The sequence below is a fragment of the Taudactylus pleione genome, unplaced genomic scaffold (genome assembly GCF_031769625.1).
Source record: "Taudactylus pleione unplaced genomic scaffold, aTauple2 ptg000830l, whole genome shotgun sequence".
NCBI lineage: Eukaryota > Metazoa > Chordata > Amphibia > Anura > Myobatrachidae > Taudactylus > Taudactylus pleione.
In genome coordinates, this window is record NW_028285232.1 from 1110700 (window position 1) to 1126501 (window position 15802).

Consider the following 15802-nt stretch of genomic DNA (forward strand, 5'->3'; position numbering starts at 1 on the left):
GTTCGTCAAATAGCGTACAGGAAGTGACATGTCAAATGTGATTGACAGAACAGGGCGTTTTTGGGTATTGACGGGGGTGGAGATGGAAAAACGCAGGCGTGGCGAGGCGTTTTTGGGGCGTACATACATTAGCAGATGCGAGCGTAAAATGTGTTCGGACCGACTCATACGTCACTGGATGATCCTCTTTCCCTTCAAAATGCTCGCACAGCTTAGGGTCTGGATTACTCGACCACATTGGCGATGGCCTTCTCCTCCGTCCCGGGACTCCACGATGTTGTTGCGATTAATCGCAGGTGGTCAGAAAAGCAATTAGTGTTGGATTGAAAACCGGCTTGGTATGTGTTTTGAAATCAGTTTTTGGGGATAGCACAAAAGCGTACGCAGGTGGAAATCATAGCTGCTAATGTCAGGATGACACAATCAATTTGCGTACATTTGTGGGTGTTTATTTTGGCCTCAATTTGGTGGTTAGGGCCTATTGTAACAATAATGTCATCATGTTTTAATTTTCTCACCTTTTTATTTTTGCCTGTTGAATTTGCCTCGTTATGTGATTTTTTAAACATTCCTTAAAGAGCCCTTTTTTAAAAAAAATTGGTTGTTTTTTTTTTGCAAGTTTTTGCCTTTTGGGCCAGGATTAAATGTAACCCATTTGTACAATAATGTCACAATACAATGTCAGATTTTTGGCGTAAATTTATTGGTCAAACCAAAACTAAAATAATAAAAAATTTGGGGACATCTTTTTTTGGCAAAGATCATTTCCAAAATCAAACAAATTGGCCCAACATAACTGTAGACATAAACGTACAACAAACAATGAAAAACATTTCACAAGAAAGGAGAGGGAAGTTTTGACCAGAAAGGAATATGAGCCAAGCACAGAAGGAGTGTGGGAAAAGTCGCCATTGCTGTCACCGTTTTTTCACCCGTTTGGCTGGGGGAGGGAGGGCGCCAGACCGGGTCCGGGATGTCATCGGGCTGGCCTGTCCAGAGGCAGATGTTGTGGCCTCTGGACTAGGCACATTGTGAGGATTGGCTGATGTTGTGCCAGAGGTGGAGGATCCTGATGTTCCGGCAGGAAGGGAGGTCGGCTCCACCATGTGCTGGCGAACGAGCTGCTCCAGGGCATTGGCGATGCGGATGTTGGCCCTGGTATTTTCCGCCAGGGCCTGACCAATGGCTTATACTCATATTCCTGTCTGCCTGTGGCAGGATGTCTGCACACTTCTGAATCAAAACCTCCATCTCCTTTCTTGTGAAATGTGGCTGCCTTTTTTTTTTTGCAGCTTTGGCCGGAATACTGGGCCCAGCAGCCTCTTCCATGTCATCCTCCTCACCTATTTGTGTAAATATTCTGATTTCTCTAATTCACAACTTGCCCAATCTTATGTTTCATATTAATCATTGATACAAAATGCATGAAAGACTTACCGCTTGACTCTTGGGCATTGTTTCCCTGGTCTGTAGCCATGTCTGAGGTCCAAACAAGAAATACACCAGAATTTAAATGTGTTTTCTTGACGTATTTATACATGCGTCCTTATTTTGCTGCCGCATCATTGATTGTGCGTTCCTATGATCCCTCCTTAATTTTTGCGGGAAACGAAACACTATTTATGGCTTGGTGTGTCTCGAGTCGAGGTGGCGTTTTTGGATTGTTGGAGGTTACCTTGGTTGGAGTTTCTTGTTTGCGGATAAAGGAGTTGGCGTTTGGAGTTTATTTTGTTTGCTAGATTTGCGTTTTAATTTTCCGTTCGCTTTTTTGGTATATTTTTTTTTGGCCTCGTTTCTTGATTTGGTAAGTTTTGTGAAGTCTAACTTTGGTTCAATTGGTGTCTCATTGTGTTTCTTCTTGTTTTTAATTTTGTGATCCATAATTTCATATCTTTTAGCATTTTTTTAATTTCGGACCCAAAGACCTTTTGATTTGGAATCTTATATATTTGCTCTTGGTAAGTCCATTTTCTATCTTGTATTTGCGAACTAATTAGCGCATTTTTCTCTGTTTGTATAGTGACTTGTATTTGCGAACTAATTAGCGCACTTTTCTCTGTTTGTTTATTAACTTGTATTTGCGAACTAATTAGCGCATTTTTCTCTGTTTGTATAGTGACTTGTATTTGCGAACTAATTAGCGCACTTTTCTCTGTTTGTTTATTAACTTGTATTTGCGAACTAATTAGCGCACTTTTCTCTGTTTATTAACTTGTATTTGCGAACTAATTAGCGCATTTTTCTCAGTTTATTAACTTGTATTTGCGAACTAATTACCGCATTTTTAAATGCTTATTAATCCTGTTAAATTTTTGGTGGTTGCCCATTGGCTTTTTTGGCTTACATTTCAACCCATTTTGATGTACTGTGTGCAATGTCGTTTTGCTCTTTGGCCAAATGTGTGTTTCGCATATTTTAAGTTTTGTCTATCACAAAATTTAGAAACATAAATGCACACACTAAAATTTTTCAATTTATTTTTGGGATTAATTTCAGTTTGGCCGTATCATGACAATACCCTGGCATGTAAGCAGCAATGGATGGTATCATCAAGCTAAGTTGTTCGTAATTTTCTTTTGGGGTGGGTCCAAAGCCTTACATTCCAATCTTGCCATTTCAGGTTGATCTTGGGCGGATTGTTCTGGCCATGCTCCCGGAAGCCGACCAACCTCAATCTCGTCCCAGGCGTAGGCATCGTAGGCGTGCAAGGCCCCAGATATTTCGAACACGTGTCACCCATTTTGGAATGCCCAATGATGAGGTTTTAAGATGCTACTGTCTTTCTCCCAAAATCATCATAGACACTCTCTCATTAATAGAGAGTGATCTTGAGCGGCAAATTGACAGTCCAACAGCAATACCACCACTTACGCAATTTATGGCGGTGTTACATTTCTGTGCCTCAGGATTGTTTCAAACAACGGTGGGAATAGTGGCGGGCATCTCACAATCCTCCTTTTCCAGGATCCTGAGGGCAGTGATGGAGGCACTTTTCAAGCACCTCCATCATTTTATTAAAATGCCTTTGGATATGGGTGCCCTTAGTGTGGCCAAGGCCAATTTTTACCAAATAACTGGCTTCCCACACATCATAGGGGTTGTGGATGGTACTCACATACCACTTCAGCCTCCAGCACGGCTGGAGGCAATATTTCGCAAACGAAAACACTATCACTCCCTGAATGTAATGGTGGTATGTGATGCCTCCCTCCAGATCCTGTCCCTGAATGCAAAATTACCAGGAAGTGCACATGACTCCTTCGTCACCCAGCAATCAGGGACATGGCACAAATTAACCAACCTACAAGCTGGTGATGCGTGGCTTCTGGGTAAGTGTAGACCTTTAGTACATAACAATGTTAAGCTTGATACACAGTGATCCTGATGTTGTCTATTCTTTTTCACAGGAGACAGTGTATACCCTTGCATGCCCTAGCTGCTCACTCCTTATTTGGCTCCCACACCAGGTCCACAAAGTGAGTTTAATACCGCACTTACATCCACCAGGCAAGTGGTGGAGCGCTGTATCGGCCTTTTAAAAGGCCAATTAAGATGCCTCGACCGCTCTGGTGGCGAGCTCATGTATTTGCCGGATATGGTTTCGAAAATTGTGGTCCTGTGTGGGATCTTTCACAACATCGCCATAAGGAGTGGTGTTCCAATGCAGCCAGAGGATGCCTTACCTGAGGATGGCCCCCCCGAGGTTGGTCGGAGGTCAGTATGTGGGGGGGCCATACGCAATGATGTGGTGGCCCGATATTTTTTAGGTAATTATTGACCAAACAACAGTGTGTATACCCAATGTGTTACGGTTTGTTAGCGTTCATCTTTTTTGATATTAATTCTTGCACCATCTTCTGTTTGTTTGCATAATCTTTGGCACTCCCACGATGACTACTTCCTGCTACCCTTCAAAAACCTTTATGTGGAAACTTCGGGAATATATTCTGACACCAATATTGCAACGCCATATTTTTGAAATCATGTTGGCATGGACCTTCGTCAACCAGTTCTTGATTTGTTGTGTGTTTGTTTCGTGTTTTTGATATGTGGTGTATTTCTGATTATCACTGTGTGTTTTGTTTGTGAGTGACCACTTTGTATTTTGATTTCTGTTGTGAATAAATATTTGGAGAGTGTAATTTGTTTCCTTTTTGGGCACGTTAGAAGCAAGTGTAAACAAACTCCCAAACGTTAATTTTACCTAAGGGGTAACCCAGTAATGAAGCAAGTGGAGCTAAAATGTAATATGTTTTCGGGGTACTAACCAACACAACAAGGAATCCTGTACAATCAGTTGCCTTCGTAAGATTGTCCTAAGCAGTTTGGCCACCAAATAGGAACCTGAAAAATGGTGTAAACTATCATGTTGACCACCACAAAAAAGGAAAATGACATTGGTACTGGGAGGTGTTTCTTGTGCCTGTTTGCATTCAAAATACAACACACAATCTGTAGTGAGATTCTGTGGCAATCCTTGCTTGAAGAGTCTACTTATGTCAGTGTAAAGAATCTTGGATTTACTCCAAACGCATGAGACAGAGCTTGATTTAAAACTGATTTATTATGAAACAATTAGAAAAAAAAACAAAAAAAAAACTAATTCCTAAGGACCAACAGATGGTCAAGGCCCTGCATAAGCCCGGTGACCTGCTCCCACATACGGCCCACACAATTAAATATTTGTTCCCGACGCCTCTGTTCCTCTGTGGGTGACAAAAGTTTGGGGATTAATATATCGATAATGAAGCAACATTCTAAAAAAACACAAAACAAGCAAACCAAAACTTACAAGCTTGTGGGCCAAAAAAACATTACACGGATAAAACCCAGCACCCCAAAATGTCGTAGGCCAAAAATACAAGGGCCCTAAAAAAATGCACACAGGTGTGATATGTGTATGGTGACATCAGCAGGAACAGGTAAAGACAACCCCCAAAAATACCCTAAGGTGACAGAAAGCCCAAAAAAATGGGGACGACACTTGATTACATACAAACAGTTTGTGGTGTCCAAAATAAAATTTAAAAACATACCGTTCTCAAAAACGATAGAGCCAGAAGCCACTCCCTGGACCACCTCGGAGGTGGCTACATTCCCCAAACCTAGGGGCAAGGTGTTTGAGGAATCCTGGGAGGGGGTATTTGGAGGAGGGATGGATGGAGGAGAGGGGGAATTGGGCTGGAGGGGAAGTAGGCCTGAAATTTCGGCCACAGGGTCTGGGGAGGAGGGGGTAATTGATGAATTGGGGGTTGGAGAGAGGGGCCGGGACCGGCGTCTTGTCTGGCGATGCCGCCGTAGTGTTTGCTGTGCCCCTAAAAAATGAAAAAAATATTGTGGTTAGTTTCAACAGGAATCCAAAAAAAAAAAAAAAAATTACTAAATAGGACAGACATGAAAACATGCACATGCAGATATGACTACAATGACTCAATAGGACAGACATGAAAACATGCACATGCAGATATGTGCATGTTGCATGCAGAATTGTAAAGGAGGTGGGGTAGGAATATTACTCTCCCAATCTTTCACATTCACAGTTCTCCCACAGGTACCTTCACTCACATTTACATCATTTGAAGTACATTCTATCAGGACTTTCACCCCTTTCTCTCTGCGAGTTGCTGTTATCTATCGCCCGCCTGGGCCACCGCACCAATTTCTGGAACATTTTTCAGCCTGGCTCCCTCACTTCCTATCCTCAGACATCTCCACCATCATTATGGGTGATTTCAATATCCCCATTGACAGTCCACAATCTCCTCATGCCTCCAAACTATTCTCTCTAACCTCCTCTCTTGGCCTCTCCCAATGGACTGACTCCTCTACTCATCAGGAGGGCCACTGCCTTGATCTTGTATTTACCAGACTATGCTCAGTTTCTGATTTCACTAATGCTCCTTTCCCTCTCTCAGATCACAATCTTATCACCTGCACACTTTCCTCCATTACATCAACCTCAATGTCAGTGAAATCAACCAAACCTTCTAAAACCAGCAGAAATATTAATGTGATTAACTTTCAACAACTATCTACCTCTCTACAACAACAACTCTCACCAATTTCTGCACTCACTTCTCCTGAGACTGCTGCATCACAGCTAAACCAGATTTTAGTAAAAGCCCTCGATGAAGTAGCTCCAGCTACCCATCACACTCCGTGTAGACTCAGATGTCAACCGTGGCATTCTAACTTAACAAGGCATCTACAAAAACTCTCACGTAAAGTAGAACGTCAGTGGCGAAAGTCTCGCACTCCAAGTGACTTCCTCACATATAAGTCTATCTACAACTCTTATCATACTGCTCTGGACACTGCCAAGCAAATATATTTCCAATTTCTTATCTCTGCTCAAGCCTCTAACCCCAAGCGACTTTTTAACACATTTAAACTGCTTCTTACCCCTCCCTCACCCAAGCCACCTGCTACTATCTGTGCACAAGATCTTGCTTCCTATTTCAAGGACAAGATTGATAATATCCGAAATGAAATGTTATTCTCTTCCTCAGCTAGTGACCTACTCAATTCCCTACCTGAACCCTCTGGCACATTCTCTTCATTTGACCCCACAAATGAAGATGAAGTATCTACACTCTTCTCATCCTCCTACTCTATTACCTCTCCTCTAGATCCTATACCCTCACAAATTAGTAAAGCTCTGTCTCCTGTGCTCATCCCAGCCCTAACTAAAATCTGTAATCTCTCTCTTTCTACTGGCATCTTTCCATCACTGTTCAAGCATGCAGTGATTACTCCCATTCTGAAAAAACAAAATTCTGACCCTAACACTCTCTCTAATTACCGTCCTATCTCCCAGCTCCCATGCCCCTCCAAGCTACTGGAGAGACTTGTCTACACCCGCCTCACACACTTTCTTAACACCCACAACTTATTGGACCCACTTCAGTCTGGCTTCCGTTCCCAGCACTCCACAGAGACAGCACTGACTAAGGTAGTAAATGATTTGGTCACTGCCAAGGCTAAAGGCCATTACTCACTTCTAATTCTTCTAGATCTCTCTGCTGCTTTTGACACTGTTGACCACTCTCTTCTCGTACAAACATTACAATCCCTAGGTCTTAAGGACACAGCCCTTTCTTGGTTCTCTTCCTACCTATCTGATCACTCTTTTTCTGTTCGTTTTTCTGATTCTGCCTCCTCTTCGCTACCTCTATCAGTTGGAGTACCGCAAAGCTCTGTCTTAGGTCCTTTGCTATTCTCAATCTATACCACCTCTCTTGGCAAACTAATCCGCTCTTTTGGATTTCAGTACCATCTGTATGCGGATGATACTCAAATCTACCTATCCTCTCCAGATTTATCACCATCTGTATTGGTCCGTGTCACTGAATGTCTTTCTGCCATTTCATCTTGGATGTCATCTCGCTACCTGAAACTTAATATTTCTAAAACAGAATTAATTATATTTCCACCAGCCAATAACAGTTACCAATCTGATCTCTTTATCACTGTTGATAACTCAACAATCCACCCCACCCCACAAGCTCGTTGCCTTGGTGTCATCCTTGATTCTGAATTGTCCTTTGTTCCCCACATTCAATCTGTCTCAAAATCATGTTACATACATCTAAAAAACATATACAAAAGTCGACCATATCTCACACAAGACACTGCAAAAACTCTAATCCATGCACTCATTATTTCCCGCATTGACTATTGCAATAGTCTCCTTACTGGTCTTCCCAAAAACAGGCTATCGCCATTACAATCCATTATGAATGCAGCTGCGAGGCTTATCTTCCTTGCCAAACGTTCATCGTCTGCTGCCCCGCTCTGTCAGTCCCTCCATTGGTTGCCGGTTTTCTACCGTATTCAATACAAAATACTGTTACTTACACATAAGGCCATTAACCGAATTACACCAACATACATCTCTTCACTCATCTCAAAATATCTCCCAACCCGACCTCTCCGCTCAGCACATGAACTGCGTCTCTCATCCCCACGCATTACTTGCTCCCATTTACGGTTACAGGACTTTCTTCGGGCTGCACCCACTCTATGGAATGCCTTACCACACACAATAAGACTTACCTCTACTCTTCAATCCTTCAAGCGTTCCCTGAAAACTCACCTCTTCAGACAAGCTTATCAGATTCCAGAACCGACCACATAACCTTCATAGCTTCCATGTCTTATCACATCCCCTCTCACAGTCCACACATAACCTCACACATCGTCTTTCTCTCACATACTCCTGACATTTTGCCGACATTCCTGTGTGACTGGATCATGCAGCCCACCAAGAAACTCTGCATTCTGGCCAGACCAAATTGCAATATATATAGCACCTATCCTTGTGTATCAATGCCTGTTTCCCTATAGATTGTAAGCTTGCAAGCAGGGCCCTCTTACCTCTATGTCTGTCTGTTATTACCCTGTTTTGTTCTATCAATGTTTCCGATTGTAAAGCGCAACGGAATATGCTGCGCTATATAAGAAACTGTTAATAAATAAAATAAATAAATAAATAATATGACTACAATGACTCAATAGGACAGACATGAAAACATGCACATGCAGATATGACTACAATGACTCTATAGGACAGACATGAAAACATGCACATGCAGATATGACTACAATGACTCAATAGGACAGACATGAAAACATGCACACGCAGTTAGGGCCCACAAGATAAACTTGAAAACCACAGTCCAGAACACTTACTTTCCGCAATCTGCATGCGAAAGCATGCCAGCAAGCGGGGCGTCCGCCGGTGCAGGTCCGACCACCTGCGCTCCAGCTGGCCAATATGTCGGCGTGAGCCGAAGGAGCGCAGGCGTCGACGTACCTCCGCATATGCGGAACGCTTTCGGCTATTTGAGATGGGTGGAGGCTGACTGGTGATCCGCCTGTCCATCTCCTCCGTCAGCACCAGCAGTTCGCGCCTGGTGAATGCGGCGGATCTCATGATGGCAATGGTGTTTTTTTGGCAAAATATTTTTAATAAAGCACCACAAAAAAATTTGATTGGCTAATGTATTTGGGAAATTAACAGGACAAATTCTATTGGTTAGTGTATGAGTCATGTGTTCGACAGGGCCACAAATCTCTTGAGAGTTATGATAGGCTTGATGCAGTGACATGCGTAAGCAAATTTAAATAAAGAAATGAACCACAGAAAAATTGTGGGGAGACAAACAAATAGAACAATTGTTTAATTGGGGCTAACATGTCTTTTGAACAATAAAAGCGAAGGTTTCAGCCGTACGTATTCTGCGAGCAAATACAAACACGGACAAGATTAAAGTTTATTGCATTGTGTTGAAAAAAAAAAAACAATTAAGCTAATTGATACATTGATTGACATGATACGATAGAGGGAGGTAGGCCGAAAAAACGAGCAGGTAATCGGAATCTGACAGTCCCACTTCCGGTTTGTACTTGTGCGTGCGTTCCCTTCAAGCCATTTCGGGGATGTACGCTCGCTATTTGGCACGCTCGTAAGTTAGAGGAGGGGTCGTTTGAGTTTGGGGCGGATTTTTATATGCGTTCGAAAATACGAGCGAGGCCTTGAATTTAAATATTTTTTTACGTACGCCGAACGTACGTACGCCCAATTGCGAGTGGGGCTGAATCAGGGCCAATGATCCCTATGGCTACATACATTTTCTGAAAAGTATCAGTGTGTTTTCATCAACAAACAGATCTTACTGACTGCTTTGGGGCTTATTTACATTTGAATGTAAGTCAGTATTTTCACACGCCTCTCAGATGTAGCAGTACACGCCTATCACATGTATGACACGCCTCTCAGATGTAGCAGTACATGCCTATCACATGTATGACATGCCTCTCAGATTTAGCAGTACACACCTATCACATGTATGACACACCTCTCAGATGGCGCAGTACACGCCTATCACATGTATGACACACCTCTCAGATGTAGCAGTACACGCCTATCACATGTATGAAACACCTCTCAGATGTAGCAGTACACACCTATCACATGTATGACACACCTCTCAGATGGCGCAGTACACGCCTATCACATGTATGACACACCTCTCAGATGTAGCAGTACACGCCTATCACATGTATGACACACCTCTCAGATGTAGCAGTACATGCCTATCACATGTATGACATGCCCCTCAGATGTAGTAGAACACGCCCATCACATGTATGACACACCTCTCAGATGTAGCAGTACACACCTATCACATGTAAGACATACATCTCAGATTTAGCAGTACACACTTATCACATGTATGACACGCCTCTCAGATGTAGCAGTACACGCCTATCACATGTATGACACGCCTCTCAGATGTAGCAGTACATGCCCAATTTACTGCTGCGCTCATAGGTGCTGCTTTCACAATCTCCCTGAAATGCTTTTTTAAAAGTAGGCAAGTATGGTGCAGCAGCATGTTACACCTATAGTCTATACTGTACCACCTACATTAGGCAGCATGTTCCACATACTGTATAGTATGTATACTGTACTCTCTGCATTATGAAGCGTGTTACACCTATAGTACATGCTGCACCCCATGTTACACCTACTGTACTTTTATTTATTGTTGTACAGCCCCGGTTTATATATATATATATATATATATATATATATATACACAGTTGAGCACATGAAATACGTCACATGCCGTGCACAGGCTGGGTGGGTATATGAGGTGTGCGATAGGCCGTCCGCACACATCACTCGTTGCTATCATGGGTACAAGAGTTGCAAAAAGGGATGACCATTGGCTTTCGGGCCAAGCGTGGCAGTATTTCTGAAACAGCGTAGTTTGTGAACTGTTTGCGTGCTGCTGTGGTGAAGGTGTATCGTGATTGGACAAACGGCACCATTGCAAATAACTGACAAGGAAAATGGGGAGCACCATGTGCCATTGATGTGAGAGGTGAATGTCGGCTACGAAAATGCGTGAGGGCCGACCGACACGCTACAGTGGAGCAGGTCACCATCAAAATGAACCTGGGGGCCACCAGACGTGTCTAAAATGACAGTTCAGCGATCCCTACTGTGTATGGGGCTCCCAAGCAAACGGATGGTCACTGCACCTATGGTAACGAAGTTGCATCAGCTGAAAAGGCTTCAATTGTCACGTCTGTATCGGAATTAGACCTCTGCTGATTGGCTAAGGGTTTCTTTCTCTGATGAGTCACGTTTTCTGTTTCATCGAATAGATGGACATTGGCGTGTCAGGCGAGAAACATCGGAGAACAAACACCCTGCAACCATTGCTGGAAGAACACAAGCTGGAGGTGGCAGCGTTATAGTCTGGGGCATTCTCTGAGCCCACTCATCCATGTGGAAGGCACCCTCAGCCGATTTGGTTATGAATCCATCCTTGCAGAGCACGTGCACCCATATATGCTGATTGTCTTTCCTGAGGCGGACGGGATCTTCCAGCTAGATAGTGTGACATGTCACACGGCTTAAATGTCCAACAGTGGTTGGTGGAGCACGACCAAGACTTCCCTGGCCCCCTAATTCCCCAGGCTTGAACCCAATTAAGCATCTGTTGTACCACCTCAATCGTTGTGTTCGCTCTATGAATACTCCACCATGCACCCTCCAGCAGCTGTGGGATGTACTGCAGTCAGTATGGCTCCAGATACCTGTGCCAACCTACCAGCACCTTACTGAGCCACCCCCAGCCCGACTAGCTGCTGTCCTTGCTGCACATAGCGGTAACTCTAGCTATTAGCTGATATATGTATATATATATATATATATATGTATATTATATACTAGGGATGTGCAGGCTCGGATAGGTTCGAGTTTGCATGTGGAGTTCGGATTTTTCCCTCCAAAAAAAGTTAACTCAAAAAGAGGCAAAACGTCATCTTGCACGGACGAACATCATCATTCCTGGACTTTTGTCCAGGAATGATAATGTTTGTCCGTGCAAGATGACGTTTTGCCTCGTTCTGAGTTCCGTTTTTTTGGAGGGAAAAATCCGAACTCCACGTGCAAACTCGAACCTATCCGAGCCTGCACATCCCTAGTATATACTAAAATAAAACATATAGGGGGCGCATATGGTGTAGTATTTAAAACTTAGAATTGCTTACTTCATAAATTGCATATAAATCATGTAGACTAAAAACTGACATATCAGGGTAATCAGGCTCGTATACAAGCAGCGGTAGTATCCAGGCTCTAGGTAACATCTGGCCGCAACAGGCATCCATAGTATGCTCCAAATTCTGTCCTCAATTAATGACAGAACTACATCTGCGTTAGTGTCTCTATGTCACCTCCCAAACACATTTCGACGTTGGACTTCGTCAGTGGGCATGGTTAGGTCACTGGGAGGCTGTGCCCTCATTTGCATATATTACCAGTTTATCATATACTGTACAATAACACTTTACTCGTATTACAATTTAACACTGCAAACGACAATAAATACCTATAATAAAAACATATTTGTTAAAATATTACACTTTTATAATAGGTATCTTATTTATAATATTTTTTGGGGTTATCCACATATGGCTATACAGAGATCACTAAAACAACATCCGATTGTAGGACTTTTACCTGTTGAAATTACATCTCATTCTTTAGTCAGTAAATAAAACATGTTCTCAGCATAAAATGTCAGAAATAAGCGTATCACTGGTGTTTATATCGTTATCAGATACAGATGTATCTCAACAGCTATGTTCCAAATAAACTAAATTTATATCAAAAAGGGGAAAAGAGGGAAAAAAAACGAATACCTTTATGCACAAACCGGAATGTCTGACGTTCAACAACAAAGTATGCAGGCAATCTGTCACAGTGTCCAAGCCAGAAGGATAATAAGCTAAAAAGGAAATAAAAAGAGAAACAGATAACATAAAAACTCATTCCTCATCTAATCATCTCATTCAATCCAAAGGGAACTAAGGGTATAATGCTTCAGTATGCTTCACGTCTTACTAAGTTATTTCACTTAGGGGTTTATTCATTATCACTAATCTCTACAAAAGTATGTTGGAATGAAAATTTTCACCTACTCTTTTTTAAATAATTTTTTTGGGCCATTCATCAAAAAGGTAATGCAGAAGATATCACAGATATCTCCTACTTACCTTCCTCTCCTGGAATGGCCCGATGTCCCCATACACTAGTATCACAGATATCTCCTACTTACCTTCCTCTCCTGGAATGGCCCGATGTCCCCATACACTAGTATCACAGATATCTCCTACTTACTTTCCTCTCCCGGAATGGCCCGATGTCCCCATATACTAGTATCACAGATATCTCCTACTTACCTCTCTCCCCTAATATGGCCCGCTGTCCCCATACATACAGTTTTACAGTTATAATAGTGACAGTTTTGCAATGTACATAACATGTTCTATCCACTGGTTTAATGTCTTTCAATCAGTGACATCCAAATCTAGAAACTTAATGTTCTTTTTTTTTAAATGTTACTTACATTTCAAATTGAATGTATTTAAATTTAAGTGATCCACAAATTTCTGGAACTGGTCATAAGTGCCATCCCACGCTATAATGATAGCATCTGTGTAGCGTTTATAATAAAAAAAAAAAACTTAAATTATTTATACTGTTCATTCTCAATAAATTACCAAGATATAGATTTGCAAGACTTGGTGCGAATGGGGCTCCCATCGCTGTCCCACAATTCTGTATCACATATTGATCTTAGATTATAGACTAGAATATACTCTATAAATGACAATAAAAATATCTCTTTTTGTCAGTAATCTCTGGATCATTCTTTAAAAAATCATCAACAGTTTCTATACTTTTTGTGTGTACTGTATTATACTGGTATAAAGAGATTCAATATCTATTAAACACCAACTGTACTCTTTTCACCAAATGAAGTCTGTGTTGAGTTCTTGAAAAATGAATTCAAATGTATTACATACTTTTTAATATAAAAGTCCACAAATCCCAACAGATGGGCAGTTGCTCAATTAATACCCAATATTATAGGAAGTCCCATGGAGGATGGGGGGGGGGGTAGGATTTCCAATAGTTTATACATTTTAAGTGAAAAATAGAATAGAGGTATTTTTGGATGATTCACTAATATATACCCATATTTTTGTCTCATAATATGACCCTCAACTAACCTTTTTTTTTAACAAGGTGTTAATCTCATTTGAAATCCTTTCACTCTCATCCTCACTCACTTTAATATAAGTCGTGGATTCATCCAACAATCTAAATGCTTCTATACCATAATTTGTTCAGTTCAAAACCATTCCTCATATCAGCATATTTAATAACAACCTCCTTATTCTTCTCCAAATTTGTTAGCGCTGTCTGCTAACCCTTAGACAGATTATTGCTAATTTGTTTTATTACTTCCCTGACTTAACATGTCAAAATCCTTCTTAGTTTCTTCTTGACTCAAGGAGATGTTGACTTTTGTTTAAATTGAGTCTCCTGAGAAGAACTAGCATCATTTTTGAAACATATCATTAGCTTTCAAATCCTGTCTTAAATAAAAATCTCTTTTAACTGTCAAATTGCAAACAAATCTACAGGTATTCGCATCCACAAATCATGAGAAACCACCTGGATCTCTTCTAGGTGTAAAAGATAAGCCTTTCTGTAGAACTTTAATTTCATATTTATTTAGCTGATTATTTTAGAATATATAGAATGGGTAAAGAGGGGTGCGGTGTGATTAAATGTTTGTAGAGGAAATGGGTACTCCAGAATCCTTTGGAGGGTGCCAGGATATGGTGAATGTAGTAGGTATTGAAAACGGCACACCACAATGTGATCACATGCCAAAATGTTTACTAAAGCATTGGAAAATTAACATTGACGTTTTGGAAAGCTACTGTACTGTATGTGCCCTTTCTCAGACTAGAGATTTGTCACTGTTCATTTCCGGATGCTTTAATAAACAATTTGGTGTTTGATCACATTGTGGAGTACTGTTTTTATTATTATTATTATTATTATTATTATTATTATTATTATTATTATTATTATCATCATCATCATTATTATCATTATTATTATTATCATCATCATCATCATCATCATTATTATTATTATTATTAATATATTGACCCCTTTGTTTCTTCTATATTGTATATATACTGCAAACACATTATACATATATATAAAATATATACTGCACCCCCTTATGCCTATAATATATATACTGAACCTCCATTATACCTGTAATATATATACTGCACCCTTCCTACTATAAACCTGTAGTGTATAGACATTACCTGCTCTGTGCACTCAGCTAGTCCTCTGGTTGTTGCTTCCTGTAGTGCTAGGTGGTGGAAGCCGTGTCTGCAGTGTCAGAGTTTGGAGTGTATGTGTACTGACTGCATTCCACCTACAGGCCAAGGAGGGGCTGCTCTCTACAGTGATACTTCTATCAAGGATCTGGCTAGGCATAGTCATCAGTGGGTTAACTATAGGTGATCACCATCAATGGTACCATTGGTGGATGTATTACGGTGGGTTTTGTTCTGATCAAAGTAAATAGTTACACACGTGACCAATTGAGTGAAAGATCAATTCACACTTTATTACAATGCAAAACAGAATAAACAGGTTATACTTAGCTTCCGCTAGGTGTTCAAGCAATACAGATCAATCAGCTTCTTCTTAACATGGGGTATGGTACCAGGGAGCCCTCGTTTTCCAACGCCTGATTCAGTCAATGTACATTGGCAGCACTCTACTGCAGTCTCAAGTCTACCACGAGCTAATGGGTCCTTTGTGTACCCCTGGTTTATATAACCTAGTCTGGGGTGTTGGCTTTCCGGATATTAAACCCATATCAATTACATACAGTATCCA

General features: G+C 41.3%; 1 long non-coding RNA gene across 1 annotated transcript; it reads right to left on the bottom strand.

Moving 5' to 3' along the window:
* Positions 1–4635: 4635 nt before the first annotated feature.
* Positions 4636–15255, bottom strand: LOC148474563 (uncharacterized). Its single transcript, XR_015872871.1, has 3 exons — positions 15220–15255; positions 12724–12809; positions 4636–5315 (listed from the first exon to the last, which is right to left on the bottom strand). It is a non-coding gene; the product is annotated as an uncharacterized LOC148474563 (long non-coding RNA).
* Between the last annotated feature and the right edge of the window lie 547 nt (positions 15256–15802).